This window comes from Anas platyrhynchos, chromosome 2, assembly GCF_047663525.1.
Source record: "Anas platyrhynchos isolate ZD024472 breed Pekin duck chromosome 2, IASCAAS_PekinDuck_T2T, whole genome shotgun sequence".
Taxonomy (NCBI): Eukaryota; Metazoa; Chordata; class Aves; order Anseriformes; family Anatidae; genus Anas; species Anas platyrhynchos.
This window is the reverse complement of record NC_092588.1, coordinates 68,226,556-68,239,109: the sequence shown is the minus strand read 5'-3', so window position 1 is coordinate 68,239,109 and position 12,554 is coordinate 68,226,556. Positions and strand designations below refer to the sequence as shown.

The 12,554-nt window shown below is 47.6% G+C and overlaps 1 protein-coding gene and 1 long non-coding RNA gene across 8 annotated transcripts in view; one reads left to right on the top strand and one right to left on the bottom strand.

The window, feature by feature from the left end:
* MOCOS (molybdenum cofactor sulfurase) overlaps positions 1-12,554 on the bottom strand; it is a 227,619-nt gene that overhangs the window by 103,758 nt on the left and 111,307 nt on the right. The gene's annotated exons all lie outside the window — the stretch shown is intronic.
* Positions 5,479-8,639, top strand: LOC140001906 (uncharacterized). The gene is made up of 5 exons (XR_011807664.1): positions 5,479-6,217; positions 6,635-6,910; positions 7,183-7,303; positions 8,042-8,240; positions 8,323-8,639. It is a non-coding gene; the product is annotated as an uncharacterized lncRNA (long non-coding RNA).

Genomic DNA, 12,554 nt, shown 5'->3' with positions numbered 1-12,554 from the left:
AAAGAAGTGGTGGACTGCTATAGGGAAGAATAGTCCAAGAGAGATCATTCATGTCCACATATTCCAACCCAACATAGGTCAAATAATCCTTAGGAATTTTTGAATCTTGTCTAGTAATAATTTATAGCGAAGTCTTTTGCTCCTGAACCTCAGGAGCAATGGTTTTCAGTGATTAAATTTAAAATAGCCAGTTGCCATTTCAAGGAGATCTAATACCAGGAGCACTTTCATATTATGTGAAATGGCAACACAGATCTGTGGATCAGTGTCTGAGGGAAGCAATATTTCCAGAAATACAGAAAAATTGGTGGGAGGAGGAGGGGGAAGAGAGAAGGCAGCAGCTATCAATAGTTTTGAAACTGAATGTGGAAAAACACTAGAAATTTGCATAGGCTGCAGGAAATGTCACAGTGGTCCTGCACAGTTGCCAAGGAGAGATTACAGAAAGGATCCTTAAGGAGTTGACCTGCCCTGCTAGATATTGGCAATGCCTAGGAAAGCAAATAAAGCACTGGGATTTGAAGACCAGAGCAGAGACTCTGGCACCAAGCCCATCAAGCAGAGTTCATAACCCTCAATAGAAATAAAAAAGTACTTGAAAGAGATACAAAGGTGGCAGCAGAAATCTTCAAGGACCTCTATATATTAATAGGAGAAGAGAAAACTGGATTTCTCTTTATTAGGTATGGTTATTAAGTAAGGAGACAACTGCAGTGCATCCATCATGAAGCAATAGAGAATGCATGAACCATGACACTGTTTTAAAGATTTTCACTGAAGTAGTACAGAGCTTAGGAACCCCCTTCTGTCCAGAAAAAAATAAAATAAAAATTGTGATTTTTCTGGTCAAACATTACACATCAGAACAGCACAATCACTGTAGTAGTATATACATCTTGCATTGTTATATCAGACCTGCATTACTTGTTCTTTCTGAATTGCAAAAAAAATTGACCACTGGCAGCAACATTACAAGAACCAAAAGCCATAAATTTATTAAATGCTAAATGCTAAAAATATTTGCTATAAAGATACAGGCAAGTCTCTTTTTATGATTCAGATATGGACTACTTTGCAACATTCCTCTCTTGTATGTGTATGTTCATATGGCCCACTCTATTTCTACATTACCAGCTTTCCACTTCTGATAAAGAAAGCACTAATATTGTTATTCCTACAATGTGCATATTTGCACTGCTGCCATTGCACTTCACTCTCCATATTCTCCAGATTTACTGAACACGCTACATGCAATTTCATGTAACGCTGTCACTTCCCCCCCTATTTCCAGTTATAGAATTGATAATTTTGCTTTATCACCTAAGAAATTCACATGAATCATCTACAAATGCTGGCATTCATCAAATGAAGCCTTAACTAATACAGCAATTTTACTTAGTACCGATGCAAACCATGACGCGATGAAGGGCAGCTATTCCCCTGTTGGAACATGGAGAGCTCTCTCCCAGAATATTTAACTGTATTTAGGACTGAGAGTAAACATACTCCTTTGCATTGCAAAACACTAACTCCAATGGCTACTTTTCTGTTTGATGTAATTGATGCTTCAAATAAATTGTTTTCCCACTCAGTGGCAGCTCCAATGTTAGAATAATCTGTTTAGGATGAAGTTCATTTGAATGGAAGTCCAACAACCATTTCCTAAAGTAATGAAGTAGACATCTCTGCAGCTGATGATGTATAAAGGATACTTACAAGGATAATAGTGCAAAGTACCAACCCAAGAAAAAACAAGCTTACCTCTCTCCCTCTCTCTTAGCTGGTTCTTATTACAATTAATCCCACTTAATCACAGCTGGGATGAGCTCAATTGCTTAGCTAATTGTGTTTGTGAAAACCTGATAACATTTCACATCAACCTGCTATCTGGCAAACTCATTAAACAGCTCGTGGCATAACAAAAACACAGAACAGTCTGCCTAAATCTATCAAGGAGTTATGAAGTTGATGAGTTGCTCTTTCTCTCTCTCTTTTTTTTTTTTTTTTTTTCACAAGACTTCTGCTTTTAGAAGCGCTAATTCTTCCTTTGAGTCATGACAGAAAATTTGCTTACAGAGAGAGGTTGCACTGTTACGATCTTCCTAGGGATGGAGAGAGCTAGTTTTTCTTTGAATACTGTCAGTTAGCTGTTGTGACACTTCTCTGCTAGGCTTCTGCATACAAATGCTATTTTCTAGAGCTGCTAACCTGCACCTCAGGGCAACTGAATTAGGGAATAAAACTGTGACATCCTGGGCAGTTTGAAGTCATCATCTTAGCCAGGTCACCTTTACGTGGAACTATGATGACACGTGGAACTATGATGCCCTGGACAGAAGTGATTGGAAAAAAAGCGCTTAAGGCCTAAACAAACAATTCCTGTGTAGAGAGGAGTAAAATTGGATAAAAGACCTGGAGTTGGACAGCATTGACTCAAGTAAGGAGTCTGAAAGGGCCCTTGAGACCAATCAGCCAATGCTAAGGTTGTGAAATACGTTGCATAACATGAGTTATTGAGTATATGGACAGTATAAAAAGCACAGTTTTTAGGCATTTTGGGTGGGAGCGACCGCCTCTGTATTCTGGGAAGATTTACTTGCCTAGCAGGCAGATGAACCATTCAGTTGTTCCTTTCCCCAATTCATTTACCCAGAGTAAACCCAGACACAGAGCTACTGCACATGTACAACGTCTCTGTCCAAAACATAGCCCAGAGCTTTGAAACTTTAATAAAAATTCTTCCACAAGGTCAAAAATAATCCAGCTCATTCGAGAGCACTGCTGACTCAATACAAAGCACCATGAACGACCGCAGAGGGAACGTCACTGTCAGCCAGAATGCACTCTCCCTTACACCGGGGTAATAACTCTATTAGGTCAAATGAGCAAGAGTCATCCCTTAATGTCTAAGGCAGGTAAAACTGAAGCCAAATCCACAGAGAAAGCATATTTCTTGAATAAGCTGATTTTCTTTTCTTTCCTTTCTCCCCTCCCCCCCCCCTTTTTTTTTTAAAACTCTCCTCAAGAGTAGAGCTGTCCTTTGAAGTGAGATGTTACACAAGTTCCTTTCATCTTTTCAATTCATTTATTTTCATCTAATTAAAAAGTACAACAATACAGAGGGGTTCTTGGCACGCATTTAAAAGTAGTTCATTCAGAACCCATTTTTCACCTCTGAGAGATACTCCATATCACCTCCACATGAAACAACTGTCTTGGTAAATTTCATTTTTACACTTTGTAGAAATACACCTGTTTATTCTAAATTGACATTTGCTGGAATTACAATAGCACCAGTGGTGTACAGTGTCAAGATTATGGCTGTAGGAACAGGCTCTTTTCAGTCACATTAGGTTTTTAAGTTAGTAATTGCCATCTCTGATATTAGCAGGGGAACAGGTCTTAATTAGTCTCACTGCTTTCTGACATCAAAAACCAACATTTCCAAAGGACCTGTATTTGTTTGCTTTTCTTTAACTTAAAATATACCTTTACTGCTGTATTGGCTTTATGTGGCATGGGCTTGGTAGTGGGGGGCTGTAGGGGGCTTCAGCTAGCTCCAAAAGGGACCTGTTGCTGGCCAGCACTAAGAGAGTGAGTGAGTGATCCTGGCTGGGCCTCTGGGAGACAAGATCTAAGAAAGGGGGGAAAAATGCCGTGCAATAGCAGCTGGGAGAGAGGAGTGAGAAGCAGCCCTGCAGCCCCCCAGGTGAGTGCAGCAGGAGGGCAGGAGGTGCAGCAAGCAGGCAGCAGCAGTTCCCCTGCGGGCTGTGCAGGGAGAGGCCCCCGGTGGAGCAGGCTGTCCCCCTGCAGCCCATGGGTCCCCCATGGAGCAGATCTCCACGCTGCAGCCCCCCCGTGGGTGGAGGAGCCCCCGGTGGAGCAGGTGGATGTGGCCTGGAGGAGGCTGCGGCCCATGGAGAGCCCCCGCAGGAGCAGGCCCCGGGCCGCAGCTGCAGCCCCCCCGTGGAGAGGAGCCCCCGCAGGAGCAGGGGGTCTGGGGGGAGCTGCCGCCCAGCCGTGGGGGACCCGTGCTGGAGCAGTTTGCTCCTGGGGGATGGATGGATGGATGGAGCCCGTGGGACGGAGCCATGTGGGAGCAGTGCTTGAAGAGCTGCTGCCTGTGGGCAGCCTGTGTGGGATCAGCTGGGGAAGGACGGCATCCCGTGGGAGGGACCCCACGGGGAGCAGGGGCAGGGAGGGACCCTGAGGGAGCGGCGGGGACAAAGCATCAGGGACTGACCGCAGCCCCCATTTCCCTGTGCTGCTAAGGGGGTGGAGGTGGAAGAGGGCAGATGATGGGGAGAAGGCGTTTTAGGTTTCTTTCCTCTGTTTCTCACGTGTCTAGTTTGTTGGTAGTAGGCAATAACTCTTACTATCTCCCTATGCTGAGTCTGCTTTGCCCATCACGAGAATTGTTGAGCGATCTCCCCGTCCTTATCTCAGCCCTTGAGCCCTTTGCACTGTATTTTCTCCCCCTTTCCCTTTGAGGAGGGGGAGTGAGAGAGCGGCCGTGGTGGAACTCGGCTGCCCACCCGATTCAGACCACCGCAGTTGCAAAGGACTGGAAAAGTTTTCCGAAGAAACAAGATGTTTAACAAGGAGATGCATAGTTTCCTTCTTAAGGCTTCCTGGAGAATTGGGGTTCTTTCCTATTGCCAGCTCGGAGGAAGAGAATTGTTGATTTCCCCTTCTCTTTTCTTCCATGGAAATCAAAGGTGAACTGCTCTCCAAGTACGGGCACCGTATCAGAATCAAGCTCTTTTTGCCTGTAATCCTTTCTCAAGGAACAGATTTATCCCACACCTTCCGCAGACGTAGGGGAGCAGAGAATAATTTGGGATCTACTCTAATGAAAGTCAGTTTGGGCATAGTGGTACTTCTCTAGCTGTTTCTGAGACAGACGCATTAGCTACAGGGAGTGTTGTGCTGTCATTGCGAGGCGCCTGCGGTGATGACTTCAGAAACAGAAGGGAATTATGTCACCACAGCACTTTGGGAACAGCTGCCTCTGTGCACGTTTAGCTGGGAGGCACAGAGAAGGGTGCTGGATGTGATGAAACCACGCGAGGATTTGTGGATCTCCCCTTGAGGTGCACAGAGAGGGCCCATTCCCTTCTGTAAGTGTTTTGTTGATGGCTGAGGAAAAAAATGTGTGTTTTTTGTTTTGTTTTGTTTTGTTTTGTGTTTTGTTTTGTTAAGCATAAACAAGAGGCTTAGGAGTCCCCCTGTCACGTTCAAATTCAGGACAGCAATGTACTTCCTCACATGGGCTGGCCTGTCGAGTAGTGTCTCAGGCTGTGGTGTATGAAGATGCACTCCATCTGCTTTCAGGCTAGCACTTGCAGTGGGCAAGCTGCCTGACCTTAACATTTTTCATTTCATTTTTCACCAGTTTTGCTTGTTCCCCACAATTCATCCCTACTCGGTCTAGGAAAATCAATCAATCAATCAATCAATCAATCAATCAATAAAAGGATTTCCTCTCCGTTAATTCCATGCTCTTAACTTGACAGATTTGGTTATTGACTTGGAAGGCAAATATCTGGCCAGACTGCAAGACGTATGCTCGCAGCGTGGGACAGCTCTTGTAAAGGTGATTCAGGGTAGTTTCTGGAAAACAAGACGTCAGATCTCCAAAGCAGCTTTCTTTGTGCTAATGTAGGAAGGGCGAGTAAGAGTAAAGGTAAGAGCCCAGGTAGCGTAAGAAGCAGCAAGTGTGAAGGAAACTTCCTTCTGGCTGATACAGCTCCATATCTAGTTGTCAAGTATGACGAGAGCAGTTCTAAGTTTCTTGGGGAGAGGTAAAAAAGAAGAGCCTGTGAGATTGTCAAAAGGAAAAGTGGGATTAGCTATTGCAGGAAATCATAGGAACTGGAAAGAGAGGTTGGAAGAGTGCTTTAAGCCAAGACAGAAACGTTTTAAACCTCAAACCTAGGAGTTGGATGAACCAAGAAATGAACACATTTTGATGATGGCGTTGTGCCCAGTGTTATCTTGGGAAACATGGTTTCCACCTCAAATGTATGTGGGGCTTGAAGTTTTCCTAACGCCCTTCTCTGTGTATTCCCTACTGCTTGGTAAGCGCTGAGGTCACACTGCAGACAGTGTGACCTCTCCCCACCACTGAGCTGTCTGTTTGCACAACACGCCTAGCAACAGAATGGCTTGGACACAACTGCGCCTAGGAGCGAGTTCATTCAAGCTGCTGGACAAGGTAAAAGCTCTGGACAAGCGAAGGGCAGGGAGGGATGGATGGACACACAAGATGATCACTTTAATCTCATTTCTCTAAGAATCCTTCCTGAGAAAACAAAACAGCACAGAACAAATGAAACAAGCAGCTAGCTTGCTGGAGACATTGTCTGGGAGACAGTGAAAACACTTGCAAACAAAAACATACCGAAGGACTAACTCTTTGAGCTTCATTCGAATCAGACAGCATAACCTCCAAGTCCTGTTTCTGTTCCTAACAGGCTGGTACAGTACCATGTCACATTCGATGACTTTGCAGCATAGATGTCAGGAGTGCAGCTTGGGATCACCTCCTTCTACTTCGAGTTCAGTTGGAAGGGATGAGTAATTTTTCCTGGGTTGGTGGAAATCTAAAGTCTGTTTTCTAACACTCTTACAGACCCTTCTCTGTCCATCGGCCTGTCCTGCCAACTCTGGTGGGAGTGTGAAGCTGCGGCAAGAGGGGTTTCCCAATCCTGTTTGAGCTGGTGGACACCAGCTTTCCTAGGAAATTGCTGATGTTGCTGAGGAGGCGGCAGTGTCAAAGGCCTTGTTGATGAAGGTACAACAAGCTGGGGAGGCTTTGGCATTTCTGCACAATGGTGCTCCCTGACTGTCACTCCAGACTCAGATTCGGAAAGAAGCAAAGCAAGCTAGAGGAAAACTGGATGTCCAGGTAATTTTCCTTTCTTTCTTGTTTCATTCTTCACTTGTAAGAAAATCTAAGTCTTTAAACCGTTTGTCTGAAAACACAGCTTTAAGGAAATGCTTCTGGGTGTGCTCCTTCACCTTGTTTGGAACCTGCTTCACCTCGCTTCAGCTAGAGGACACCTATGCTCAAATTTATGCTTCCCATGAGAAAGCGGGGTTCTTTTGCTATTCTTTTCTGTGATGGTTGCAGGTGAGGTTGACAAGAGTTGTCAGTACGATTCTTCGTTTCCTTTGCAGTATCCAAAACTCCGTGTTACAGCGGATCTTCTCCTCTGATCCGAAAAGCTTCACAGGCCAAAAGAGAATTGAGATGAAGAAGGCAAGAGAGAATGCAGACCAAGACTTCCAATTCCCCCCCGTAAGTTTTGTGAAGGAATCGGGTGCAGTTCTGTAGTGGGAGAAAGTTAATAAAATCCTGATCGTGCACTTGAAGGCAAGCAATGCTCTAAAAACGAAGAATGCAAGGCCCTGCTTAAGGGCAATCTTCAGGCTGCTTCTCGATCAGCAGCTGATTTGCTTCTTCCACACCCTCATCTCCACTTGCTTAGCAGTTGTGAAGGTCGGAAGCACACTCCGTGTTTTTCATCCATCCCCTCTGTGTATCTTTTCCCTGACAGCAACTTCTGTCGTGGATCTTCGCATCCAGCCAGAGCAGTTGCTTTGCCTCCGCAACCTGCAGGCTGTCCTCTCGTGTGTACCTGTGGTGGACTGAAGGTAATGCTTGTAACGCACACAGATGCTGTATTCACTAGCACTTTGAGAAAAGAGAGCAAGAAGCTAACCTGCGCAGCAGTTTCTTAGGTTTCTGTATATCTATCTATCTATCTCTATCTCTCTCTCTCTCTCTCTCTCTCTGCGCATATATTTCATTACTTATTTACTTATTTAAAGATCCTTTAAATATAGTAGATCCTTTAAGAAAGCTTACTTGTCCTTCTCCTTTACTTGTTTTTAACGTTTACTTTTCTAAGCGATCCTTAATGTTACGCCATTGGATTGATGTAGTTCTCAGTTCTTAGAAGTTCTCAAAGCACATCAGGGATTTCTCTATTTCTCAATCTTTCCACCTGCATTGAGACCTCTTATCTTACTTTAGGTATGAGGTGAAGAAGAACACTGCAGCCAGCTGAAGCCGTATCGGCCACATGCTTCTGTTCTGCTAGGAAGTAAACCAGAGCGATTCCACGGTGTACTTTAGACAGATTTCCTCTGGACTCAGCATCCCCAAGGGATATTCCAAAGCTCTCGGAAGGACCTGTCGTTCTCTCTGACACTGCAGTCTCCATTAGGAAGGGGTAAATATTCCTTGCCCTTGTGCAAAGGAACTACTCAGTTAGCTGTTTCTAACCCAAACCTCTTTGTTGTCTCTATTGACAGACACCACCCGGCTAGCCAAGCTAACCCATTGAAAATGGAAGGAGTGGGACTACTTCCAAAGCCTGCTGCCGCTTCTAAGCAGAACTGCGCTGTAGGTGGGGACACAGCACGAGGACACGTCCAGGCCACGCTGGAACTGCAAGGCACCTGTCCGAGCCACAGAACAAAGTCAGCGCTTCCCAGTTGGAGACTGTTGCTCGCCCAGTGACCCAGCAGCTGGAGCGCTTCTGGTTGCTGCTGCTGGGTTCCCGTGAATCAGCCAGGGATAGGAGCTATGAGAACGGCTGAAGCGATCTGAAGTTACCCGAAAGAAAGAAGAGAGGAGAGAAGAAGACAAGAGGGAAGGGAAGGGGAGGGAATAAAAGGAAGGGAGGGGAGGGAAGGGGAAGGGAGGGAAGGGGAAGATAGTGTAGGGGAGGGTAGGATAGGGTAGTGTAGCATAGCATAGCGAAGTGTAGCATGTTAGAGGGGAGGGGAGCGTAGGAGAGTATAGGGTAGGATAGGGGAGGGGAGAGTAGGAGAGTATAGGGTAGTGTAGGGGAGGGGAGTGTAGGAGAGTATAGGGTAGTGTAGGGGAGCGGAGTTTAGGGGAGTGTAGGGTAGGACAGGGGAAGGGAGAGTAGGAGAGTATAGGGTAGTGTAGGGGAGCGGAGTTTAGGGGAGTGTAGGGTAGGACAGGGGAAGGGAGTGTAGGAGAGTATAGGGTAGTGTAGGGGAGTGGAGTTTAGGGGAGTGTAGGGTAGGATAGGGGAGAGGAGTGTAGGAGAGCATAGGGGAGGGGAGCATAGGGTAATGTAGGGTAGTGTAGTGAACGGGAGTGTAGGGTAGTATAGGGGAGGGGAGTGTAGCAGAGTGTAGGGACAGGGAGCGTAAGGGAGGGGAGGGGAGGGGAGAGGAGGGGAGGGGAGGGAAGGCAAAAGATTGGAGGGGAGGGGAGGGGAGGGGAGGGGAGGGGAGGGGAGGGGAGGGGAGGGGAGGGGAGGGAAGGCAAAAGATTGGAGGGGAGGGCAGGGGAGGGGAGGGCAGGGGACGGAAGGCAAAAGAGGGGAGGGGAGGGGAGGGGAGGGGAGGGGAGGGGAGGGAAAAGAGGGGATGGGAGGGGTGGGGAGTGCTACCATAAATAAAATTGCCAAATACATGACATTTTGGATCTGGAGCCAAATATTTGTGTTGCTGAAGGGATGCAAGACACAGACTCCTGATGGCTCTGGAACAGGAGGCGTTTATTGCTCTTTTTCACTCCTACATGTCCTCTCCCCGTAGCCCCACGTGCTGTCCACGCGCCCGAATCTATCATACAGTTGGTCAGAGACCCTCAGACACGCGCCTGGAGCCAGCCAGCAATTGCCCACTGCCCAAAGGTCCTCTTTAACACTGTAGCCAGTTCTTGATCTCAGCCTGGCTCAAGGTTTTGTTCCTACCGCTTGTTTCCTCATTACCTCTAATTCAGGGACCTGCGAAACAGCGCGAAGCCACCTGCAAATTCCCTCCCCACACGTTGCCCTTCATTCCACAACCTGATTTATCGCTGCCAGCCGCGCCTTGCACAGTGCCATGAAAGGTTGGGCGTGCACAGAGGTGGCTGAGGATTTTCAGAAAGAACTTTCCTTAAGAACTGCATCAAGACTTTTGCTGGAAGGCAAAAGATCGGGTGATTGGTTAACATAGGGATGGCAGCTGAGCAAGGGAAGCATCTTCCAAACTTCCAAATATTTCCTGTATGCAGAACTACAACTCCTCTGCTCTCCGGTTAGGAGTTTCTGTCACCTGCTTGGGAAGCAGAAGGTAACGTGGGATTTAGAGGATCCAGCTGAAGCGTCAGTGCCAGTTAGAGGAAACCATCAATTTATGGGGTTTGAAGAGAGTTTGACCGGTTTTCCAAGGAACATGTACTAGTGCTGCATATCTATGCATCTAAATATCTCTACAGCTGGCTTGTATCAGACATAGAGTGGCCATCAGGACTAGGGAAGCGGTTGTCCCTCTGTGCTCGGCTCTGGTGAGGCCGCACCTCGAGCACTGTGTTCAGCGAAGACCTGGAGGTGCTGGAGCGTGTGCGGAGAAGGGCTCTGAAGCTTGTGAAGGGTTTAGAGAACAAGTCTGGTGAGGAGCGGCTGAGGGAGCTGGGCTTGTTCAGCCTGGAGAAAAGGAGGCTCAGGGGAGACCTTCCTGTGCTCTACAGGAAGCTGAAAGGAGGCTCCAGAGAGGTGGGGATCGTTCTCTTCTCCCAAGCCCCAAGTGACAAGACAAGAACAAAACCCCTTAGGTTGTACCAGGGGAGGTTTCGGTTGGTTCTTACGAAAAATTTCTTCACCGAAAGAGTTGCTCTGGTGGGTTTACGTGGCAAGGTTTTGGTAGCAGGGGGCCATAGGGGTGGCTTCCGTGAGAAGAATCTAGAAGCTGCCCCACGTTAGAGAAGGGCTCCACTGCTGGCCAGAGCCAAGCCAAGAAACGATGTCGCTTGTTCCTCTGTGAGAGCGTAATTAAGAAAGGAGAACAAAAATAACAACAAAAAAAGCTGCTTCACGGGGAGAAAGAGAGGAGAAGCAGCCCTGCAGCCCCCCAGGGGAGTGCAGCAGGAGGGCAGGAGGTGCTCCAGGCAGGCAGCAGCAGTTCCCCTGCGGGCTGTGCAGGGAGAGGCCCCCGGTGGAGCAGGCTGTCCCCCTGCAGCCCATGGGTCCCCCACGGAGCAGATCTCCATGCTGCAGCCCCCCCGTGGGTGGAGGAGCCCCCGGTGGAGCAGGTGGATGTGGCCTGGAGGAGGCTGCGGCCCACGGAGAGCCCCTGCAGGAGCAGGCCCCGGGCCGCAGCTGCAGCCCCCCCGTGGAGAGGAGCCCCCGCAGGAGCAGGGGGTCTGGGGGGAGCTGCCGCCCAGCCGTGGGGGACCCGTGCTGGAGCAGTTTGCTCCTGGGGGATGGATGGATGGAACCCGTGGGACGGAGCCGTGTGGGAGCAGTGCTTGAAGAGCTGCTGCCTGTGGGCAGCCCGTGTGGGATCAGCTGGGGAAGGACGGCATCCCGTGGGAGGGACCCCACGGGGAGCAGGGGCAGGGAGGGACCGAGAAGGAGCGGCGGAGACCAAGCATCAGGGACTGAGCACAGCCCCCATTCCCTGTTCTCCTGCGCTGCTTGGAGGGAGGAGATAGAAGAGGGAGGATGGAGGGAAGGTGTTTGTAGTTTGAGTTTCTCACTGCTCTAGTTTGTTAGTAATAGGTAATAAATCACATTCATCTCCCTATGCTGAGTCTGTTTTGCCCATGATGACAATTGTTGAATGATCTTCCTGTCCTTATCTCAGCCCCGGAGCCCTTCACATCAGATTTTCTCCCTCTCTTTGTTTAGGGAGGCAGAGTGAGAGCAGCTATGATGGAAGTCACCTGCCCAGAAGGGTAAAACTGCAACTGCTCTATTAAACCTTTACGACTCCGTTCTGCTCTTTAGCACAGCTATCAGCCCACACTGAAACAAACTTCTTAGGTACCTTTCCAGGGTGCTTGTGGCTCTCCAGAGGGTACGCTCCCCTTGCCCTGGCTACGTCTCTCTGCAGATGATGCTATTTACTATTAGCAATTTGCCAGTTAGTCACATTCTTAACTGGGTGAAACCTCGGTCATGCTAACACCAACAATTAGTTTTATGACGGCATCCCACAAAGCAAAACATCTCACTGTGGCCTTTTTGATCTTCTGGTAAAATCTGTGGAACAGGATCTGATCCCCAGACCACTAACCTCTGGTACACACTCCCTTTGGAGCGAATATCTTTGTTTTACGTGGTGCATCCCACTGAGGCAAGTACATAAAATTAGGAGATAGCCTGCTGTAATGGGCATGTATGCTATCATTAAACTACGCTATTGCAATAAGCCAACTTTACATAACTGCCTACACAGGAGTGTGCTCCAGTAAGCCAAGAATTTTAACGCAAGGAGGGCAGTAATAAATTACAGACTTGTTAATACAACACCTACTCTCACCACTTCAGCAACTCATTTTTACCTCTGTTAGAGGCACCTTACATGTTCACGGGTGATGATTGTTTCTCACACAGCAAAAGGAGAATGCTTACCCAGTGCCCAAACAACCACCATTTGTGGAGTAGGAAACAGAACGAAAAAATCAATCCATTTTTATTTCTCAAATGTCTCCATGAATCTTTCCCTTATATACAATTTCTAAATAGCAACTCTGGTCACTACCTGTATCTAGAAAAATCTTCCCTTTTTGCACATAA